Source organism: Mesoplodon mirus (assembly GCF_964341445.2).
Source record: "Mesoplodon mirus genome assembly, chromosome: 2".
In the NCBI taxonomy this organism is placed as follows: domain Eukaryota; kingdom Metazoa; phylum Chordata; class Mammalia; order Artiodactyla; family Ziphiidae; genus Mesoplodon; species Mesoplodon mirus.
This window is the reverse complement of record NC_138977.1, coordinates 185,384,179-185,408,555: the sequence shown is the minus strand read 5'-3', so window position 1 is coordinate 185,408,555 and position 24,377 is coordinate 185,384,179. Positions and strand designations below refer to the sequence as shown.

General features: G+C 41.5%; 1 pseudogene across 1 annotated transcript; it reads left to right on the top strand.

The window, feature by feature from the left end:
• The first annotated feature begins 1,277 nt into the window (after positions 1-1,277).
• Positions 1,278-2,548, top strand: LOC309813948 (heterogeneous nuclear ribonucleoprotein A1-like; annotated as a pseudogene). Its single transcript has one exon. The product of its transcript is annotated as a heterogeneous nuclear ribonucleoprotein A1-like (transcript).
• Positions 2,549-24,377: the final 21,829 nt, after the last annotated feature.

The following is a 24,377-nucleotide window of genomic DNA, read 5'->3' as shown; positions in this document are numbered from 1 at the left end:
GTCTGAGGCAACCCAGTCCCATTGTTACAAATGTGTCCTTAGCCTAAGTTGAAATCAGTTCTCCTGTACACGTAGAACATGGGATGAGAACATGTCCAACTCCTGTTGTGCGAAATATTTTGAGATGTTTGACACTGATGACAGCTTATTTCTCTACGGTGACCATGCCTTCTCCTGGATGAAGTGTCCTCAGTGCCTCCAAGCATCCCTCTATGTCACTTATCAAGCCTGAGATCAAGATCTGGAATTTGACAGATGAAAGCACAGGTACTTATTCAAAGCAGCAGTATGATAGTGGCAATTGTATCTTTTTGTTTTTTTAAAGAATCAATTTTATTTATTTATTTTTGGTTGCATTGGGTCTTCGTTGCTGCATGCGGGCTCTCTAACTGCGGAGAGCGGGGGCTACTCTTCGTTGTGGTGCGTGGGCTTCTCATTGTGGTGGCTTCCCTTGTTGCGGAGCACGGGCTCTAGGCGCATGGGCTTCAGTAGTTGTGGCACGTGAGCTCAGTAGTTGTGGCTCATGGTCTCTAGAGTGCAGGCTCAGCAGTTGTGGCACACGGACTTAGTTGCTCCGCAGCATGTGGGATCTTCCTGGACCAGGGATCGAACCTGTGTTCCCTGCATTGGCAGGCAGACTGTTAACCACTGTGCCACCAGGGAAGCCCTATTGGCTAACTTTGTTTCATTGATACCCTCATCTACTCACCCTGAGAGACACAGAAAATATGGCAGATGGTGCTTAAGACCATTTTCAAAGCTAAAAATCCACATGTTCAAGTTGCCATGGAAGCTTGAGAATGCCTGGTGTACACAGAAGGCCTGACGGGTTCATTTGGGGAAATGGTTGTTGTCAAACAGGGTCAGGCCAGATGAAGCTGGATCTTGAACAGGGCTTACAGGACTGAGACATACGGTGGTAGGATGGAGAGTGGCATGGAAGGGATGGAGGGTGTGGGATTGGGATAAAACCTGTGAGTTGCCTTCCAGTGAGTGAAGAGTGGGCTAATGGCAGGGTGACACAAAGGTCAGATACCCAAGCAGCCCCCTTCTAAAGTATGTTGGCAAGGGGCCCTTATTGAGCAACCCAAGAACAAACAGACATATAAACAGCATCGCGAAAGGCCACATAGCAGTGTCTGAGCTGTCACCAAATCCAGTCTGCTAACTAAACACGTGGGGGGAAATGGGCAAGTCTCCTCTCCTCTACTAAAGATCTAAAGCACAAGCAGACCCAAGGTCAATAAACTGATGCCATCAGGGTAGGAGCAGGATGGGGAAATGGAGGAAAGAAATGAAAGTGAAGCATGATTTAGTAATTCTGGAAAGAACAGTGCTGCACATAACCAAGAAGTTATTTCAGTGGGAGGTGAAAAGAAAACAAAAATCTCAAAATCGGAGAGGGAGGCTGATAGGGGGAAATGAGAACAGAAACAAAAGTGGAAGAATGATTTAATGAGTTCTGGGAAGAAAGCGTGTAACTGAATTGAGGGTCTGATTGATGGGGTGGGTTTTAGAAAGAAAACAGAATCTTGCTTTCTGCCTATGGACGCTGCCGTGTAAGCATCGTTGACATCTCCCCCTCCACAGCCATCATGTCTAAGTCAGAGTCTCCCAAAGAGCCCGAACAGCTGCGGAAGCTCTTCATCGGAGGTTTGAGCTTTGAAACAACCGATGGTAGTCTGAGGAGCCATTGTGAGCAGTGGGGAACGCTCACAGACTGTGTGGTAATGAGGGATCCAAACACCAAGCTCTCCAGAGGCTTCGGGGTTGTCATGTATGCCACTGTGGAGGAAGTGGATGCGGCCATGAAGGCAAGGCCACATGAGGTGGGTGGAAGAGTTGGGGAACCAAAGAGGGCCGTCTCAAGAGAAGATTCTCAAAGACCTGGTGAAAAAGATTTTAACTGTGAAAAAGATTTTTGTTGGTGGCATTAAAGGAGACACTGAAGAACATCACCTAAGAGATTATTTTGAACATATGGGAAAATTGAAGTGATTGAAATCGTAACTGACCAAGGCAGTGGTAAAAAGAGAGGCTTTGCTTTAGTAACCTTTGATGACCATGACTCTGTAGACAAGACTGTCATTCAGAATTACCACACTGTGAATGGCCACGACTGTGAAGTAAGGAAAGCCCTATCTCAGCAAGATATGGCTAGTGCTTCATCCAGCCAAAGAGGTCGAAGTGGTTCTGGAAACTTTGGTGGTGGTCGTGGAGGAAACTTCAGTGGTCGAGCTGGCTTTGGTGGCAGCCGCGGTGGTGGTGGCTGTGGTGGCAGTGGGGATGGCTGTAATGGATTCGGTAATGATGGAAGCAATTTTGGAGGTGGTGGAAGCTACAATGATTTTGGCAATTACAACAATCAGTCTTCAAATTTTGGACCCATGAAAGGAGGAAACTTTGGAGGCAGAAGTTCTGGCCCCTGTGGTAGTGGAGGCCAATACTTTCCAAACCACGAAACCAAGGTAGCTATGGTGGTTCCAGCAGCAGCAGTAGCTATGGCAGTGGCAGGAGGTTGTAATTACTGCCAGGAAACAAAGCTTAGCAGGAGAGGAGAGCCAGAGAAGTGACAGGGAAGCTATAGGCTACAACAGATTTGTGAACTCAGCCAAGCACAGTGGTGGCAGGGCCTAGCTGCTACAAAGAAGACATGTTTTAGACAATACTCATGTGTATGGGCAAAAAACCCCTTGAGGACTGTATCTGTGACTAATTGTGTAACAGGTTATTTTAGTTGCTGTTCTGTGGAAAGTGTAAAGCATTTCAAAAAAGAGGGTTTTTTTTTGTTTTTTTTTATAAACATCTTTATTGGAGTATAATTGCTGTACAATGGTGTGTTAGTTTCTGCTTTATAACAAAGTGAATCAGCTATACATATACATATCCAACAAAGGGTTTTAATGTAGATTTTTTTTTTGCACCCATGCTATTGATTGCTAAATGTAGTAGTCTGATCATGACACTGAATAAATGTGTTTTTTAAAAAATGTGCTGTGTAACGTTAGTCTACTCTGAAGCCATTTTGGTAAACTACCCCAACAGTGTGAAGTTAGAATTCCTTCAGGGTGATGCCAGGTTCCATTCAAAATTTATATACAACCTGCTTTGGTGGAGAAGCTATTGTCTTCAGAAACCTTGGTGTAGCTGAACTGACAGTTACTGTGTTGTGACCTGGAGTTCACCGTGAAAAGGGTTACCCAAGCAAAGTCATGGCGTTTTTTGGTTATTAATATGACTGTTGGCAAATCCTATGCAATATATCTAAATTGAATTATGGTACCAGATAAAGTTATAGATGGGAATGAAGCTTGTGTATCATCCATTATCATGTGTAATCAATAAACGATTTAATACCCTCTTGAAAAAAAAAGAAAGAAAACAGAATCTTAAGGGAAGTTGGGAATGTCTGAAATGGTTCCTGGTTCATTCGCTTTCAATTAAAATTTTATGTATAAAATTATGATCAGCCATTGCCGACGGGACGTGTAGCATCTCTGTTGATATTGTTTGCCACTCCGTGGGTTTACAAGGATAATAGAATTCAAAGTTGCCATTTACCCCCCAGGAGGAAAGCCTGGAAGTGATTAGGAAGAACCTTTCTTTGGTTGCTCTGAGTTGTAGCTAAGAGAGAGAAGAAAAGAACGAGGAAAATAGGTGTGTGCTGCCTATGGGCTTGAATCCCAGCAGTTTTACTGGCATGAGTTCAACTCTGCCCATAGAGGCAGAGCTCCATGGGGGAAGATGGAGTGGACGATAGAGGTGATAGCTGACTGAGGAGGCAAAAAACAGTCGGGGAGAGGACCTGAGACCTGAGCGTGATGATTCTCAGCCATGGGGTTGAAACGTGACAGTATGACTGTTACTTGTCATGGGAAGTTATCAGCTCCAAGATGCCTACAATGGGGACAGCTTGTACAGAGATGTGAATGTCAGATCAAGCTTTTGAGTATTACACTAAGGGTAGGAAGCATTAGAGGCATTGTAGCCAAGAGAAGTCTCGATCAGGGTTGCCTTAAGAAAGATCACTGTGTGACTGCATGATCAAGGTTCTCCAGGGAAACAGAACCAACAGGATACATATATAAGGAGATTTATTGTAGGAATTGGCTTATGTGGTTATGGAGGCCAAGAAGGGCCACGATCTGCCGTCTGCAAGCTGGAGATCTAGGAAAGCTGGTGGTGGGCTGGTAATTCAGCCCAAGGCTGAAGCCTGAGAACTGGGGAGGATTGGGGAGCTTTCTGAGTCTGAAAGCTTGAGAACAAGGAGCACTGGAATCTGAGGGGAGAAGATGGTCATCTTAGCTCCAGCAGAGAGAGCAGAGTCTACCTTCCTCTACATGTTTTTGTTCTATTTGGACTCTCAACAGGTTGGACATTGACCACCTACACTGGGGAGTGTGATCTGCTTTTATCAGTTCACCAGTTCAAATGCTAATCTCTTCTTGAAACAGTATCTCAGGCCCAGGAATAATATTTTTTTTAATTTTTTTTTTTTTTTTTGGTGGTACGCGGGCGTCTCACTGTTGTGGCCTCTCCCGTTGTGGAGCACAGGCTCCGGACTCGCAGGTTCAGCGGCCATGGCTCACAAGCCCAGCCGCTCCGAGGCATGTGGGATCTTCCCGGACCAGGGCACGAACCCGTGTCCCCTGCATCGGCAGGTGGACTCTCAACCACTGTGCCCCCAGGGAAGCCCTGGGAATAATATTTTATAAGCTATCTGGGCATCCCGTAGCCCAGTCTAGTCGACACATAAAATTAACCATTTCAGTCACTCTGCCAATATTGTCCCCTCTCTCCTCCCCAGAGCCTAGGTCACAAGAGAGACCATTTTTATTTATGCCCATGCAGAGGGTGGGGGATGTCTGGAGGTACCGTTGAAGAGGGGAGGAAATGTGGTCATGGGTCTTGTCTAAAGTGTTGAGAGGAGGGCAGAGGAGTGGAGAGATTCAAAGGGATATCTGCTGATACAAAGCCACACATACCTTTACAAGTGACTAGGGTTATACTGAGGCCGTTTAGTACCCTGCACAAGGGCAGTATGGATCTTCACTTCAGACATTTGGTCTGGTGACTGAGTTCTCTGAGGCTAGGTTTGCGTAGGGATTAAAAATTTTTTTTAATTTAGAAATAATTTTAGACTTACAGAAAAACTGGGAAAATGCAGAGAATTCCCTTACACCCAGCTTTTTGGCATATAACTAGGAAGGAGTTCAAAGAACTGAGAGACATCTCTATAGCACAACTCCATTCTATTCTGCTTATTTAAGAGAACTGTTTTTCAAGACTTGGATTTATAAAAGCTGAAAAATAAGTAATGTTTATCTTTGTATGCATGAACTAATTTATACAAACATCCCATCCATCTCATTAAGCAACAAATTTACCATAAAATTTTGCTTTTCATGTGATTTAATTATCCAAATTTATAATATTCTTATGTTATTTTTATCAATTACATGCTATTAATAATTATAATAATTCACCTAAAATAAACATTCTTAGCACCTATTAGAGCCTTATAATCAAAGGAAATATTTTAAAAATCTATATTTCATTTATATGTAAATAAATGGGAGTATGATAAAGTAATCAATAATAGCCTTTCAGCCATGAAAACATATTAGGAGAAAAATCAATGGTGGAAATGGGAAATAGAAACACAATTCTAGGAGAAAAAGGAACATGTAAATTTCTAGCTATTAAAATGCTAGGTTCTTTTTTTTTTTTTTTTTTTTTGTCCGGGGCACGAACCTGTGTCCCCTGCATCGGCAGGCGGACTCTCAACCGCTGCGCCACCAGCGAAACCCCTTTTATTTATTTTTTTAACATCTTTATTGGAGTGTAATTGCTTTACAATGGTGTGTTAGTTTCTGCTTTATAACAAAGTGAATCAGTTATACATATACATATATCCCCATATCTCTTCCCTCTTGCATCTCCCTCCCTCCCACCCTCCCTATCCCACCCCTCTAGGTGGTAACAAGGAACCGAGCTGATCTCCCTGTGCTATGCGGCTGCTTCCCCCTAGCTATCTATTTTACATTTGGTAGTGTATATACGTCCATGCCGCTCTCTCACTTTGTCCCAGCTTACCCTTCTCCCTCCCTGTGTTCTCAAGTCCATTCTCTAGTAGGTCTGCGTCTTTATTCCTGTCTTGCCCCTAGGTTCTTCATGACCTTTTTAAAATTTTTTCTTAGATTCCATATATATGTGTTAGCATACGGTATTTGTTTTTCTCTTTCTGACTTACTTCACTCTGTATGACAGACTCGAGGTCCATCCACCTCACTACATATAACTCAATTTCATTTCTTTTTATGGCTGAGTATATTCCATTGTATATATGTGCCACATCTTCTTTTTCATTTTATTTTATTTTATTTTTATTTTTTTATTAGTTTCTGCTTTATAACAAAGTGAATCAGTCATACATATACATCTGTGCCCACATCCCTTCCCTCATGCATCTCCCTCCCTCCCACCCTCCCCATCCCACCCCTCCAGGCGGTCACAAAGCACCGAGCTGATCTCCCTGTGCTCTGCGGCTGCTTCCCACTATCTATCTACCTTACGTTTGGTAGTGTATATATGTCCATGCCTCTTTTTCGCTTTGTCACAGCTTACCCTTCCCCCTCCCCATATCCTCAAGTCCATTCTCAAGTAGGTCTGTGTCTTTATTCCCGTTTTACCCCTAGGTTCTTCATGACATTTTTTAAATTCCATATATACGTGTTAGCATACGGTATTTGTCTTTCTCTTTCTGACTTACTTCATTCTGTATGACAGACTCTAGGTCTATCCACCTCATTACAAATAGCTCAGTTTTGTTTCTTTTTATGGCTGAGTAATATTCCATTGTATATATGTGCCACATCTTCTTTATCCATTCATCCGATGATGGACACTTAGGTTGTTTCCAGCTCCGGGCTATTGTGAATAGAGCTGCAATGAACATTTTGGTACATGTCTCTTTTTGAATTATGGTTTTCTCAGGGTATATGCCTAGTAGTGGGATTGCTGGGTCATATGGTAGTTCTATTTTTAGTTTTTTAAGGAACCTCCATACTGTTCTCCATAGTGGCTGTACCAATTCACATTCCCACCAGCAGTGCAAGAGGGTTCCCTTTTCTCCACACCCTCTCCAGCATTTATTGTTTCTAGATTTCTTGATGATGGCCATTCTGACTGGTGTGAGATGATATCTCATTGTAGTTTTGATTTGCATTTCTCTAATGATTAATGATGTTGAGCATTCTTTCATGTGTTTGTTGGCAGTCTGTATATCTTCTTTGGAGAAATGCCTATTTAAGTCTTCTGCCCATTTTTGGATTGGGTTGTTTGTTTTTTTGCTATTGAGCTGCATGAGCTGTTTATAAATTTTGGAGATTAATCCTTTGTCAGTTGCTTCATTGGCAAATATTTTCTCCCATTCTGCGGGTTGTCTTTTGGTCTTGTTTATGGTTTCCTTTGCTGTGCAAAAGCTTTGAAGTTTCATTAGGTCCCATTTGTTTATCTTTGTTTTTATTTCCATTTCTCTAGGAGGTGGGTCCAAAAGGATCTTGCTGTGATTTATGTCATAGAGTGTTCTGCCTATGTTTTCCTCTAAGAGTTTGATAGTTTCTGGCCTTACATTTAAGTCTTTAATCCATTTTGAGCTTATTTTTGTGTATGGTGTTAGGGAATGATCTAATCTCATACTTTTACATGTCCCTGTCCAGTTTTCCCAGCACCACTTATTGAAGAGGCTGTCCTTTCTCCACTGTACATTCCTGCCTCCTTTATCAAAGATAAGTTGGCCATATGTGCGTGGGTTTATCTCTGGGCTTTCTATCCTGATCCACTGATCTATCTTTCTGTGTTTATGCCAGTACCACACTGTCTTGATTACTGTAGCTTTGTAGTATAGTCTGAAGTCAGGGAGCCTGATTCCTCCAGCTCCGTTTTTCGTTCTCAAGATTGCTTTGGCTATTCGGGGTCTTTTGTTTTTCCAAACAAATTTTGAAATTTTTTGTTCTAGTTCTGTGAAAAATGCCAGTGGTAGTTTGATAGGGATTGCATTGAATCTGTAGATTGCTTTGGGTAGTACAGTCATTTTCACAATATTGATTCTTCCAATCCAGGAGCATGGTATATCTCTCCATCTATTTGTATCATCTTTAATTTCTTTCATCAGTGTCTTATAATTTTCTGCATACAGGTCTTTTGTCTCCTTAGGTAGGTTTATTCCTAGATATTTTATTCTTTTTGTTGCAATGGTAAATGGGAGTGTTTTCTTGATTTCATTTTCAGATTTTTCATCATTAGTGTACAGGAATGCCAGAGACTTCTGTACATTAATTTTGTATCCTGCTACTTTACCAAATTTATTGATTAGCTCTAGTAGTTTTTCGGCAGCATCTTTAGGATTCTCTATGTATAGTATCATGTCATCTGCAAACAGTGACAGCTTTACTTCTTCTTTTCCGATTTGGATTCCTTTTATTTCCTTTTCTTCTCTGATTGCTGTGGCTAAAACTTCCAAAACTAGGTTGAATAAGAGTGGTGAGAGTGGGCAACCTTGTCTTGTTCCTGATCTTAGTGGAAATGGTTTCAGTTTTTCACCATTGAGGACGATGCTGGCTGTGGGTTTGTCATATATGGCCTTTATTATGTTGAGGAAAGTTCCCTCTATGCCTACTTTCTGCAGGGTTTTTATCATAAATGGGTGTTGAATTTTGTCGAAAGCTTTCTCTGCATCTACTGAGATGATCATATGGTTTTTCTCCTTCAACTTGTTAATATGGTGTATCGCATTGATTGATTTGCGTATATTGAAGAATCCTTGCATTCCTGGAATAAACCCCACTTGATCATGGTGTATGATCCTTTTACTGTGCTGTTGGATTCTGTTTGCTAGTATTTTGTTGAGGATTTTTGCATCTATGTTCATCAGTGATATTGGCCTGTAGTTTTCTTTCTTTGTGACATCCTTGCCTGGTTTGGTATCAAGGTGATGGTGGCCTCGTAGAATGAGTTTGGGAGTGTTCCTTCCTCTGATATTGTTTGGAAGAGTTTGAGAAGGATGGGTGTTATCTCTTCTCTAAATGTTTGATAGAATTCGCCTGTGAAGCCATCTGGTCCTGGGCTTTTGTTTGTTGGAAGATTTTTAATCACAGTTTCAATTTCGGTGCTTGTGATTGGTCTATTCATATTTTCTATTTCTTCCTGAGTTAGTCTTGGCAGGTTGTGCATTTCTAAGAATTTGTCCATTTCTTCCAGGTTGTCCATTTTATTGGCATAGAGTTGCTTATAGTAATCTCTCATGATCTTTTGTATTTCTGCAGTGTCAGTTGTTACTTCTCCATTTTCATTTCTAATTCTATTGATTTGAGTCTTCTCCCTTCTTTTCTTGATGAGTCTGGCTAATGGTTTGTCAATTTTGTTTATCTTCTCAAAAAACCAGCTTTTAGTTTTGTTGATCTTTGCTATCGTTTCCTTCATTTCTTTTTCATTTATTTCTGATCTGATCTTTATGATTTCTTTCCTTCTGCTAGCTTTGGGGGTTTTTTGTTCTTCTTTCTCTAATTTCTTTAGGTGCAGGGTCAGGTTGTTTACTCGAAATGTTTCCTGTTTCTTAAGGTGGGATTGTATTGCTATAAACTTCCCTCTTAGAACTGCTTTTGCTGCATCCCATAGGTTTTGGGTCGTCGTGTCTCCATTGTCATTTGTTTCTAGGTATTTTTTAATTTCCTCTTTGATTTCTTCAGTGATCACTTCATTATTGAGTAGTGTATTGTTTAGCCTCCATGTGTTTGTATTTTTTACAGATCTTTTCCTGTAATTGATGTCTAGTCTCATAGCATTGTGGTTGGAAAAGATACTTGATACAATTTCAATTTTCTTAAATTTACCAAGGCTTGATTTGTGACCCAAGATATGATCTATCCTGGAGAATGTTCCATGAGCACTTGAGAAAAATGTGTATTCTGTTGTTTTTGGATGGAATGTCCTATAAATATCAACTAAGTCCATCTTGTTTAATGTATCATTTAAAGCTTGTATTTCCTTATTTATTTTCATTTTGGATGATCTGTCCATTGGTGAAAGTGGGGTGTTAAAGTCCCCTACTATGATTGTGTTACTGTCGATTTCTCCTTTTATGGCTGTTAGTATTTGCCTTATGTATTGAGGTGCTCCTATGTTGGGTGCATAAATATTTACAATTGTTATATCTTCTTTTTGGATCGATCCCTTTATCGTTATGTAGTGTCCTTCTTTGTCTCTTCTAATAGTCTTTATTTTAAAGTCTATTTTGTCTGATATAAGAATTGCTACTCCAGCTTTCTTTTGATTTCCATTTGCATGGAATATCTTTTTCCATCCCCTTACTTTCAATCTGTATGTGTCTCTAGGTCTGAAGTGGGTCTCTTGTAGACAGCATATATATGGGTCTTGTTTTTGTATCCATTCAGCCACTCTGTGTCTTTTGGTGGGAGCATTTAGTCCATTTACATTTAAGGTAATTATTGATATGTATGTTCCTATTCCCATTTCCTTAATTGCTTTGGGTTCGTTATTGTAGGTATATTCCTTCTGTTGTGTTTCTTGCCTAGAGAAGATCCTTTAGCATTTGTTGTAAAGCTGGTTTGGTGGTGCTGAACTCTCTCAGCTTTTGCTTGTCTGTAAAGGTTTTAATTTCTCCATCAAATCTGAATGAGATCCTTGCTGGGTAGAGTAATCTTGGTTGCAGGTTTCTCTCCTTCATCACTTTGATTATGTCCTGCCACTCCCTTCTGGCTTGTAGAGTTTCTGCTGAGAGATCAGCTGTTAACATGATGGGGATTCCCTTGTGTGTTATTTGTTGTTTTTGCCTTGCTGCTTTTAATATGATTTCTTTGTGTTTAATTTTTGACAGTTTGATTAATATGTGTCTTGGTGTATTTCTCCTTGGATTTATTCTGTATGGGACTCTCTGTGCCTCCTGGACTTGATTAACTATTTCCTTTCCCATATTGGGGAAGTTTTCAACTATAATCTCTTCAAATATTTTCTCAGTCCCTTTCTTTTTCTCTTCTTCTTCTGGAACCCCTATAATTCGAATGTTGGTGCGTTTAATGTTGTCCCAGAGGTCTCTGAGACTGTCCTCTGTTCTTTTCATTCTTTTTTCTTTATTTTGCTCTGCAGCAGTTATTTCCACTATTTTATCTTCCACCTCACTTATCCGTTCTTCTGCCTCAGTTATTCTGCTATTGATCCCATCTAGAGTATTTTTCATTTCATTTATTGTGTTTTTAATCGATGCTTGATTCATCTTTAGTTCTTCTAGGTCCTTGTTAACTGTTTCTTGCATTTTGTCTATTCTATTTCCAAGATTATGGATCTTGGAGATAGAATCTTGGATCAGCTTTACTATCATTATTCTGAATTCTTTTTCAGGTAGACTGCCTATTACCTCTTCATTTGTTAGGTCTGGTAGGTTTTATCTTGCTCCTTCTCCTGCTGTGTGTTTTTCTGTCTTCTCATTTTGCTTATGTTACTGTGTTTGGGGTCTCCTTTTTGCAGGCTGCAGATTCGTAGTTCCCGTTGTTTTTGGTGTCTGATCCCAGTGGCTAAGGTTGTTTCAGTAGGTTGTGTAGGCTTCCTGGTGGGGGGGACTAATGCCTGTGTTCTGGTGGTTGAGGCTCGATCTTGTCTTTCTGGTGGACAGGTCCACGTCTGGTGGTGTGTTTTGGGGTGCCTATGGCCTTATTATGTTTTTAGGTAACCTCTCTGCTAATGGGTGGGGTTGTGTTCCTGCCTTGCTAGTTGCTTGGCATAGGGTGACCAGCACTGTAGCTTGCTGGTCGTTGACTGAAGCTGGGTGCTGGTGTTGGGATGGAGATCTCTGGGAGATTTTCGCTGCTTGATATTATGTGGAGCTGGGAGGTCTCTTGTGGACCCGTGTCCTGAAGTTGGCTCTCCCACTTCAGAGGCACAGAACTGACTCCTGGCTGAAGCACCAAGAGCCTTTCATCCACCCGGCTCAGAATAACAGGGAGAAAAAGTAGAAAGAAAGAATTAGTAGAAGAAAGAAAGAGAGAGGGAAAGAAAGGAAGAAGGGAAGAAAGGAAGGAAGGAAGAAAGAAAGAAAGGAGGGAGGGAGGGAGGAAGGATGGAAAGAAAGAAGGAAAGAAAGGAGGGAGGGAGGGAGGAATGAAAGCAAAAGGAAGAGTGAATGGAAGAAGGGAGGGAGGGAGGAAGGAAAGAAAGAAAGAAAGACAGGAGGGAGGGAGGGAGGAAGGAAAGAAAAAGAAAGTGGAAAGAAGAAGGGTGGGAGGGGGGGAGGGAGGAAAGAAAAAGAAAGAAGGAAAGGAGGAGCGGAGGGAGGGAGGAAGGGAAGTTAGGAAAAAAAGAGCAGGTAAAGTAAAATAGAATAAAGTATGAAATATAGTGGCGTTATTAAAATTAGAAAGTAATTATTGAAAAAAAAAACGGACCGATAGAACCCTGGGACATATGGTGGAAGCAAAGCTATACAGAGAGAATCTTACACAGAAGATTACACATACACATTCACAAAAAGAGAGCAGGGGGAAAAATCAAAAATCTTGCTCTCTAAGTCCACCTCCTCAATTTGGGATAATTCGTTGTAAAAAGAGGAAAAGGGCGAGAAGTCTGAAATCTTGCTCTCTAAGTCCACCTCCTTAATTTGGGATAATTCGTTGTCAAAAGAGGAAAAGGGGGGAAAGTCTTAAATCTTGTCCTCAAAGTCCACTTCCTCAATTTGGGATGATTCGCTGTCCATTCATGCACTCCACAGACGCAGGGCACATCAAATGGACCGTGGAGCTTTAATCCGCTGCCTCCGAGGCTGCACAGAGAGATTTCCCTGTCTCTGCTCTCACAGCTCCCGGGTCTCAGCCTTGGACCTGGCTCCGCCTTTGCGCGTAGGTCGCCGGAGGGCGTCCGTTCTTCGCTCAGACAGGACGGGTTTAAAGGAGCCGCTGATTCGGGGGCTCTGGCTCACTCAGGCAGAGGGGAGGGAGGGGCGCGCAGTGTGGGGCGGGCCTGCGGCGGCAGAGGCCGGCGTGACGTTGCAGCAGCCCGTGGCGCTCCGTGCGCTTTCCCGGGAAATCCGTCCCCGGGTCTCGGGACCCCGGCAGTGGCGGGGTGCACAGGCTCCCCGGAAGGCGGGGCGGACAGTGACCCGCGCTCGCACACAGGCCCCGTGGCGGTGGCGGGCCGCGGCGGGCCGCGGCGGGCCGCGGCGGGCGGCGGCGGCGGGCCGCGGCGGGCGGCAGCGGTGGGCGGTGGCGGGTGGCGGCGGCGGCGGCGGCCGCCCACGCCCGTCTCCGAGGTCCGCGCCTTACCCGCGGCTCGCGCCTGTCTCCGGCGCTTCCCCAAGCAGCCCTCTTAATGCCCTCTCCTCGCGCACCAGGAAACAAAAGGGAAAAAAGTCTCTTGCCTCTTCAGCAGCTCCAGACCCTTTACCCGGACTCCCTCCGGGCTAGCCGTGGTGCACTAACCCCTTCAGGCTCTCTTCCTGCCGCCAGCCCCAGTCCTCTCCCTGCGCTCCAACTGAAAGCCGATACCCGAGCCTCAGCTCCCAGCCCCGCCCGCCACGGCGGCCGAGCAGAGAAGCCTCTCGGGCTGGTGTGTGCCTGAGGGCACCGGTCCTCTGTGCCAGAATCTCTCCGCTTTGCCCTCCGCACCCCTGTTGCTGTGCTCTCCTCCGCTACTCCGAAGCTTTCCCCCTCCGCCACCTGCAGTCTCCGCCCGCGAAGGGGCTTGTAGTGTGTAGAAACCTTCCCTCCTTCACGGCTCCCTCCCACTGGTGCAGGTCCCGTCCCTATCCTATTGTCTCTGTTTATTCTTTTTTTTCTTTTGCCCTACCCAGGTATGTGGGGAGTTTCTTGCCTTTTGGGGGGTCTGAGGTCTTCTGTCAGCGTTCAGTAGGTGTTCTGTAGGAGTTGTTCCACGTGTAGATGAATTTCTGATGTATCTGTGGGGAGGAAGGTGATCTCCGCGTCTTACTCTTCCGCCATCTTCCTCCGGGTCCGCCACATCTTCTTTATCCATTCATCTGTCGATGGACACTTAGGTTGCTTCCATGTCCTGGCTGTTGTAAATAGAACTGTAATGAACATTGTGGTACATGACTCTTTTTGAATTATGGTTTTCTCAGGGTATATGACCAGTAGTGGGATTGCTGGGTCATATGGTAGTTCTATTTTTAGTTTTTTAAGGAACCTCCATACTGTTTTCCATAGTGGCTGTATCAATTTACATTCCCATCAACAGTGCAGAAGGGTTCCCTTTTCTCCACACCCTCTCCAGCATTTATTGTTTGTAGGTTTTTTGATGATGGCCATTCTGACCGGTGTGAGATGATACCTCATTGAAGTTTTGATTTGCATTTCTCTAGTGATTAATGATGTTGAGCATTCTTTCATGTGTTTGTTGGCGATCTGTATATCTTCTTTGGAGAATGTCTATTTAGGTTTTAATTGCATCAAATTTCAAGGTACTTAAATTCTATCAGTTACATTTAAAAGGAGTATTGTAAAATTTTTGTTTTAACTTGTCAGTATTTTTAATATGCAAATTATATCCTTTGCCATTATAAAAATTTAAGATAAAATAATTCAAGTGTCATCTTTGAAATGTGTATCATTTTCAAAATTCCTGGGGGATATGCAAAAACAAACAAATAAACAAAAAACAAATGAGTGAAAGCCACAGCTTTGGAGGATGCCTTGAATCTGTGCTGTTCATCTTCTTAGCTAATTCCCTGGATCATATCCTTGCCACCTTTTACCTGGACAGGAGCCTGAACCCCCCAGGGTCTCTCCCTGGCTGAGCAGAATTGACTTTGCTGCCAAAGGGGCCTCCCTACAGACAAATATGGTCATGTAATCCCTTCAAAATCTCTGTTGGGTGTCATCCCACCTGCAGCTTGTTGCTGGGCTTGGTCAACTTTTACATGAGTCATTAATTGAGACAGAAATATTGACCTGGATTTTACTCTTTCTTGCTCAATAAAGGTTTCTGCATTTAGATGGCATAGGACAGAGGTAGCAAATCAATAGCCCCATGGCCATATCTGGCTTGCAGATGTGCTTGGTTTGAAATCTAAAACATTTAAAAATAGTTTAAAGGAGAAACACTGGAATCTTGCTAACAGTAAGCTTTGTGGCATTTTAACTTGCCATATTTCCATCTCCCCTCCCAGCTCTGCAGTAGCCTTGGAAACCAACAACCCACAACAAAGGTGAAAGCCAGCAGACTAACAGCCATTGGAGGGGCTGAATGGGGTTGGAATTCCTCCAAAGACCCATTCCCAGAGAATTGTCATTATTTCCCCTTCTAATGGTTCCCCATTCCCAAGAGTTGTCTTTATTTGACCTTAGAGCTTCCCCAGTGCAAAGAAGAGGCATTTGTAAAAAACAATCAGTGGTGGTGGTTTAGTATCACAGCTGCCTGAGATGATGATATTAGTCGGGCAAACAACAAGCTGACCAAAAAACCGAAAAGGAAAAGTTGGAGAATGATATTTCCATTGGAGGTTTTGAAAAGCTCTCCTATATTCCTGGGAATCCAGAAGGTCACATGCATGCATAGGCTTATGGAAAGCCATGCATACACAAGGCTGTTCATATGTTCAGGAAAGACCTGGGAAAACTCTAAGCTCTCATTCTGGCTTAAGGCTAAGGTAGAGTTGTCAAACTCCTGACTGAGTGTTGAAGTCATGCCCCCAAATGCACACAGAGACCTTTGACAGAGAGTGGGAGAATTACCGGTTCCAGCCATTTAAAGAAATCTATGTACAACCATTAGCCAACCATTAAGCTAACTGAACAGAGACTTCACATATGATAATGACTACAGACTTTACATTATTAGTTCAGGAAAGTCACTAAACAAACAGCAGAAGCAGCAACAACAACAAACAGCAACAAAAACAAGTTCTAGGGAGTGGAGAGAATCTGATTTCCAGAGTAGCCACATTATATTATTTAAAATGTCCAGATTTCAACATGCAAAGCAGCAAAAAAATATGGTCCACATATAGGGGAAAAGGCGTCAACAGACACTGTCCTTGAGGAAGTTCACACACTGTACTTACTAAATAGCATTTAAATCAACTATTTTAAATATGTTTGAGGAACTAAAGGAAACCACATCTAAAAACCTAAAAGAACGTATGAAAGTAATACTACCAAATAAAGAATATCAATAAAAATAGAATTATAGAAAAGAACCAAAAGAAATTTTAGGGTTGAAAATTACAGTAACTGAAATGAAAAAAATTACTAGAGAGGCTCAACAGCAGATTTGAGTTGGCTGAAGAAAGAATCAGTGAACTTAAAGCTATGTCAACTGATGGGACTTCTCTGGTGGTGCAGTGGTTAAGAATCTGCCTGCCAATGCAGGGGACAGGGGTTCAGGCCCTGGTCTAGGAAGATCCCACATGCCGTGGAGCAGCTAAGCCTGTGCACCACAACTGCTGAGCCTGTGCTCTAGAGCCCGTGAGCCACAACTACTGAACTACTAGCCCACGCACCTAGAGCCCTTGCTCTGCAACAAGACAAGCCACCACAATGAGAAGCCCACACATTGCAACGAAGAGTAGCCCCTGCTCGCCACAACTAGAGAAAGCCTGCGTGCAGCAACGAAAACCCAACGCAGCCAAAAATAAATAAATAAATTTTAAAAATTAAAAAAAAAAGATATGTCAACTGAGAGTAGGGAATGGAAAGAAAAAAGAATGAAGAAAAATGAACAGAGCCTAAGAGACCTGTGGGATGCTGTGAAACATACAAATATGCATAATGCAAATCTCAGAAGGAGAAGATAGAGAGGAAAGAACAGTAAGAATATTTGAAGAAATAATTGCTGAAAACTTTCCAAATTTGATGACAAATATTCATCTGTATTTCCAAGAAATGCAATGAACTCCAAGTATGACACACTCAAAGAGATCCATACTTAGACAAATAATAATCAAACTGTCAAAAGCTGAAGACAAAGAGAGGATCTTGAAAGCAACAAGAGAAGTGACTCATCACATACAAGGGATCTTTGTTAAGATAGATAATTTTTTCGTCAGAAATTGGGAACATATTTGTCAATTATACCACAATAAAGCTGAAAAAGAAAAAAGTGGGGGACAGAAGGCAGTGGGTGGTGATATTCAAAATGCTGAAAGAAAATGTTTGTTAATTAAGAATTTTATACACGGTGAAACTGTCCTTCAAAAATGAAGGTGAAATCAAGACCTTCCAGGTAAACGAAAAGTGAGGGATTCTGTCACTAGTAGACCTGCACTACTAGAAATACCACAGGGATTCTTTCAGGCTGAACAGGCAGAACACAAGCCAGTAGTTCAGATCCACATTTCCTTTCTGATTTAAAAGACAATAGCATAAAGCAATTATTATATCACTGTGTCACTGGACACACAGAATTAAAGATGTAATAATTTGCACGACAATACTAGCACAAAGAAGGGAGTGGAGACATGGAGCTGTGTAGAAGCAAAGTGTTTTGTTTTGTTTTAATCTCCACTTTTCCCCCACCCCTCAGCCATGGTAATTACCATTCTAGTCTCTGTTTCTATGAGTTTGTCTTTTTTAGATTTTACATATAAGTGATATCAGGAATTATTTGTCTTTCTTTGACTTATTTCCCTTAGCATAATGCCCTCAAGGTCCATTGTGTTGTTGCAAACAGTGGATGTCCTTCTTTCTCATGGCTGGGTAATATTCCATTGTATATATTTACCACATCTTCGTTATCTATTCATCTGTTGATGGACACTTAAGTTGTTTCCATATCTTGGCTGCTGTGAATAATGCTGCAATGAACAAGGGAGTGCTTATATCTCTTTGAGATTCTATTTTAATTTCTTTTGGATTTATACTCAGAAGAGGGATTGCTGGATCATATGGTAGTTCTATTTTTAATTTTTTGAGGAACCTCCATACTGTTTTCCACGGTGGCTGGACCAATTTATTTTCCACCAACAGTGCATAAGGGTTCTCTTTTCTCCATATCCTTGCTGACATTTGTTATCACTCATCTTTTTGATGATAGCCATTCTAATGCGTGTGATGTGATACCTCACTGTGGTTTTGATTTGCATTTATCTGATAATTCATGATGTTGAACATTTGTATGTCTTCTTTGGAAAAATGTCTGTTTAGTTCCTTGGCCCATTTTAAAACCAGATTGTTTTTGGCTATTGAGTTAAATGAGTTCTTCAATTTTTTTTTGGATATTAACTTCTTATCAGATACATGATTTTCAAATACTTTTCCCATTTGGTAATTTGTTTTAATTTTATTGATGGTTTCCTTTTGCTGTGCAGAAGCTTTTTAATTTGATGCAGTCCCACTGGTTTATTTTGTTTTCTTGCTTTTGCTTGTGATGTCAGATCTAAAAAATCATTGCCATGACTGATGCCAAGGAGCTTTAGCCCCTTACTGTCTAGGAGGTTTAATGTTTTAGATCTTAGGTTCAAGTCTTTAATCCATTTGCATTGATTTTTGTGAATGGTGTAAGATAGGTGTCCATTTTATTCTTTTGCATGTGGCTGTCCAGTTTTCCCAGCACCATTTACTGAAGAGACTATCCTTTCCACATTGTTTATTCTTGGCTCCTTTTTAGTAAATTAATTGATCTTATATGCATGGGTTTATTTCTGGGCTCTCTATTCTGTTCCATTGATCTATATGTCTGTTTTTGTACAATATCATACTTGTTTTAATTACTAAAGCTTTACAATATAGTTTGAAATCAGGGAGCATGATGCCTCCAGCTTTGTTCTTTTTTGAGACTGTTTTGGCTATTCAGGGTCTTTTGTGGACTGTATGATTTTTGGGATTGTTTGTTCTATTTTTTTAAAAAATGCCATTGGAATTTTGATAGGGATTACATTGAATCTTTATATTGCTTTGGGCATGATGGACATTTTAACAGTATTAATTATTCCAATCCATGTGCCTTGAACATCTTTTCATTTATTTGTGTCTGCTCAATTTATTTCATCAATGTCTTTATAGACTTCAGTGTATAGGTCTTTCACCTCCTTGGTTAAATTTACTCCTATGTGTTTTATTCTTTTTGATGCTATTGATAATGGTATTGTTTTCTTAATTTCTCTTTCTGATAGAAGCAAAGGTTTTATATACTATAGACACTAAGTTGGTATTAATCTGAACTAGATTGTTATGAGTAAAGATGTTTATTGTAACCCCCATGGCAGCCACTAATGAAATAACTCAAAAATATATTAAGGAAACAACAAGGGAATTAAAATGGTACTCTAGAAAATGTCTGTTTACAAAAAGTAGGTGAGAGACAAACTTTGCATGTATGTAGAGGAAATAATTATGTAAGAGAGTCTGTCTTCTGTTTTGGATGTTTGGCTGCTGACAGCTTTTAAACCTCACCTCTCCTTCTCACCCTCCTGTCCCACATGTGAGCAAGCTGCTAAGAAAGTCTGGGTACTTCTTTCTTTGGTACCAGTGAAAGGTTCAAAACATGCCAATAACCAGAACTGAGGGCACACAGAAGCAAGTTTAAGGGAAGAAAAACATAGTGAGATAATTTTTGGAGATAGTCATGTTTATTTGGTACATTTAGGTGAAGAAGTTTACCTGGCAGTTCAATGTTTGGGTCTGGCATTTGGGAGAATGGTTTGGGAGTATTTGGGAGTCATCAGTATGTAGGTCATAGAGGAGACTGGAGCTGTGAATGCAGCCATCCAGAGGTAAGGACAGGGCATACAGAAAGTGAACAACCAGCTGCCTTACTGTTTATGCTGATCCTTTTCCCTCCTGAGCACATTCCACCTAATTAACTCTCTGTCCTATGCACAGAGTTCCACCCAGGCATCCTATGGGAGAGCATGCCTGTGTCCCTGCCCACACTCTGTATTCCTCGGCGTTTACATCATGGTGGTCATGATGCTGGTGCTATGGTGTCTGAGATCCATGAGAGCTCTTCATCTATGAAACACTGTTTATGCCCTGATCTCCCATACAGTTAATGGGGCTCATAAGTAGAACCTTCCCTAATAGAACCTTTATGTTATTTATATACATGGAAAAGTGATCACATTTATGGGGTACTCAAAGACTAGTCTCTATCTCTAGAGCTGGCAAAGATCAAGAGCTCAAAAAAGATGTACGGGAAGGATAAATGAACTGGAAGCTAAAGGCAGTGTTCTTTTGACTTATCAGAAATTTGGGCATGGGACTTCCCTGGTAGTCTAGTGGGTAAGACTCCGTGCTCCCACTGCAGGGCGCCTGGGTTCCATCCCTGGTCAGGGAACTAGATCCCACATGCATGCCGCAACTAAGAGTTTGCATGCTGCAACTAAGAAGCCTGCATGCCGCAACTAAAAGATCCTTGTTCTCATGCTGCAGCGAAGACCCCATGCAACCAAAATAAATAAATAAAATAAATATTAAAAAAAAAGAAATTTGGGCAAATCAACTTCACTTCTCTGTATTGTTTCCTCATCTGTAATAGGATAATCATAGTGCCTTTCTCAGAGGGTTCTTCTGAGAGTTAAATGAATATATATATATATATATATATATATATATATATATATATATATGCATGTGTCTGTATCATATATAGGTTCACATGTATGTACATATAATATGTCTGTATATACACATGTACATATATACTTACAGACACAGCACTTAGAGCAGGGTCTGACACATACAAATGATTTATAAATATTAGCTGGTATATGTTGAATTGTATTAAATAGTACATAACTACTCAGTTCCCTTTCAGCAAGACTGTGGGCTCTTTCGTGGCCTGTTTAGGCCAAAATGGAGACAGGGAGACAGACTGAAAGATACTTCTATTGGATTAAGATTGGAGCCTCCTGCCATCTGGTCTTCATTTGTTTTTATTAAGTCTAGAGCAGTATAAACTCTTTGGCCTCTCCCTTCCCCTAAGTGGAAAAAGCCCTGGGCTGGGAAAAGAAAATACTGTTAAGTATTTATCCACTTCCACTCGTAAAATGGTAGCAAAATGACTGGTTTCCTTTACTCACAGTGTTATCATGAGGGTAGTGGATGCTGTTGTTTACCACCCAGATGCCCCTTCAGGACCGAGGCACTACATTTTTGGCAACTGAAAGTTCTTAGCCAAATCCCTCTCTGGGAATTGCCTTTTGCCTTTCCCAAGGTTACCTACCTCCTGTGGGCAGCCTGCATCCAATGACTGGTTGATGAGGAGAGGTATCAAGGTCCATACCTCTGGTGTCAAGAGGGAAGAATAACAAAGGACCATTCCAACTCCAAAAATTCCCATAGGATCAGCTGAGATCAACTTGCCATTCACATTGCAGTTCAACTTCTGCCCAGTCATGCTTCCCTCACCCTTACAGATGTGATTTCCAAGAGTAATCCTAATAAACATTTTTCATGAAAGTCTTAGAGCTTTAGAGGTTATTTTTTCCTGATGACACTTGACATTTGGTATCAGAAATACCATTTAAAATTAGATTTTGAAGATGGATCACCCATTGGCCTTCTGGCAATGAAGACCACATCACTGGGGGTAGATGGAGAACTGATAGTGAAGATGCGGTACAACTGCTGACATTTTAAAGAGTGAACAGAGATGGGGTGCCAGTGGGAGCAAGCACATGGGCAGGTGCAATATCTCAGGTGGTTAAGATTTTGGGGGTGTTGGGTAGTCATTATCAGGATTATAATCAGATGGCTGCTGTGGGGGCAGTTGACACCTTGGAGAAAAACAGTGAAAGCCCGAGACTAATTAATCACCGATGTCAAGGGTGAAAGTCAGAGGGTCTCTTTGAAAGCATATAGAGAGTCTCTCCTCTCTTTAAGCCAAAATGCAGAAAAACCAAGATGAAACAGAGCTCCAGAGAAAGTTCAGTTTACAACTTTGATAGGTCTGCTACATCAAGAGTAGAGCCTTGGGAGAGACCTTCAAGATGGCGGAGGAATTTGGTGGGGCTAATGGCGGACTCTGGGCGGGCTCACGCCAAGGAGTACTTCCCAGAACTTCTACTGCCAGTGTCCTTGTCCTCATGGTGAGCCACAGCCACCCCCGCCTATGGAGGAGACCTTCCAACACTAGCAGCCGTGTTGCTGACAGGGTCCTGGTGCTCCGGCTGGGTGTCAGGCCTGTGCCTCTGAGGTGGGAGAGCCGAGTTCAGGACGTTGGACCACCAGATGCCTCCCGGCTCCACGTAATAGCAAATGGTGAAAGCTCTCCCAGAGATCTCCATCTCAATGCTAAGACCCAGCTCCACTCAACGACCAGCAAGCTACAGTGTTGGACACCCTATGCCAAACAGCTATCAAGACAGGAACACAACCCCACCCATTAGCAGAGAGGCTGCCTAAAATCATAATAAGGTGACCGACACCCCAGAACACACCACCGGACGCGGTCCTGCCCACCAGAAAGACAAGATCCAGCCTCATCCACCAGAACACAGGCACTAGTCCCCTCTACCTGGAAGTCTACACAACCCACGGAACCAACCTTAGCCACAGGGGACAGACACCCAGAACAACAGGAACTACGAACTTGCAGCCTGAGAAAAGGAGACCCTGAACACAGTAAGTGAAGCAAAATGAGAAGACAGAGAAACACACAGCAGATGAAGGAACAAGGTGAAAACCCACCAGACCAAACAAATGAAGAGGAAATAGTCAGTCTACCTGAAAAAGAATTCAGAGTAATGATAGTAAAGATGATCTAAAATCTTGGAAATAGAATGGAGAAAATACAAGAAACGTTTAACGAGGACCTAGAAGAACTACAGGGCAAACAAACAATGATGAACAACACAATAAATGAAATTAAAAGTTCTCCAGAAGGAATCAATAGCAGAATAACTAAGGCAGAAGAACGGATAAGTGACCTGGAAGATAAAATAGTGGAAATAGCTACCACAGAGCACAATAAAGAAAAAAGAATGAAAAGAATCGAGGACAGTCTCAGAGACTTCTGGGACAACATTAAACGCACCAACATTCAAATTATAGGGGCCCCAGAAGAAGAAGAGAAAAAGAAAGGGACTGAGAAAATATTTGAAGAGATTATAGTTGAAAACTTCCCTAATATGGTAAAGGAAATAGTCAAGTCCAGGAAGCACAGAGAGTCCCATACAGGATAAATCCAAGGAGAAACATGCCAAGACAAGTATTAATCAAACTATCAAAAATTAAATACAAAGAAAAAACATTAAAAGCAGCAAGGGAAAAGCAACAAATAACATACAAGGGAATCGCTGTAAGGTTAACAGCTGATCTTTCAGCAGAAACTCTACAAGCCAGAAGGGAGTGGCAGGACATATTTAAAGTGATGAAAGGGAAAAACCTACAACCAAGATTACTCTACCCGGCAAGGATCTCATTCAGATTTGACGGAGAAATTAAAAACTTTACAGTCAAGCAAAAGCTAAGAGAATTCAGTACCACCAAACCAGCTTTACAACAAATGCTAAAGGAACTTCACTGGGCAGGAAACACAAGAGAAGGAAAAGATCTACAATAAAAAACCCCAAACAATTAAGAAAATGGTAATAGGAACATACATATTGATAACTACCTTTAAAAATGGATTAAATGCGCCAATCAAAAGACACAGACTGGCTGAATGGATACAAAAACAAGACCTGTATATATGCGGTCTACAAGAGACCCACTACAGACCTAGGGAAACATACGGACTGAAAGTGAGGGGACGGAAAAAGATATTCCATGCAAATGGAAATCAAAAGAAAGATGGAGTAGCAATTCTCATATCAGACAAAATAGACTTTAAAATAAAGACTGTTACAAGAGAGAAAGAAGGACACTACATAATGATCAAGAGATCAATCCAGGAAGAAGATATAACAATTGTAAATATTTATGCACCCAACCTAGGAGCACCTCAATACATAAGGCAAATGCTAACAGCCATAAAAGGGGAAATCAACAGTAACACAATCATAGTAGGGGATTTTAACACCCCACTTTCACCAACGGACAGATCATCCAACATGATAATAAATAAGGAAACACAAGCTTTAAATGATACATTAAAGAAGATGGATGTAATTGATATTTATAGAACTATCCATCCAAAAACAACAGAATACACCTTCTTCTCAAGTGCTCATGGAACATTCTCCAGGATAGATCATATCTTGGGTCACAAATCCAGCCTTGGTAAACTTAAGAAAACTGAAATCATATCAAGTATCTTTTCTGACCACAATGCTGAGACTAGATATCAATTACAGGAAAAATTCTGTAAAAAATACAAACACCTGGAGGCTAAACAATGCACTACTAAATAACCAAGAGATCACTGAAGAAATCAGAGGAAATAAAAAATTACCTAGAAACAAATGACAATGA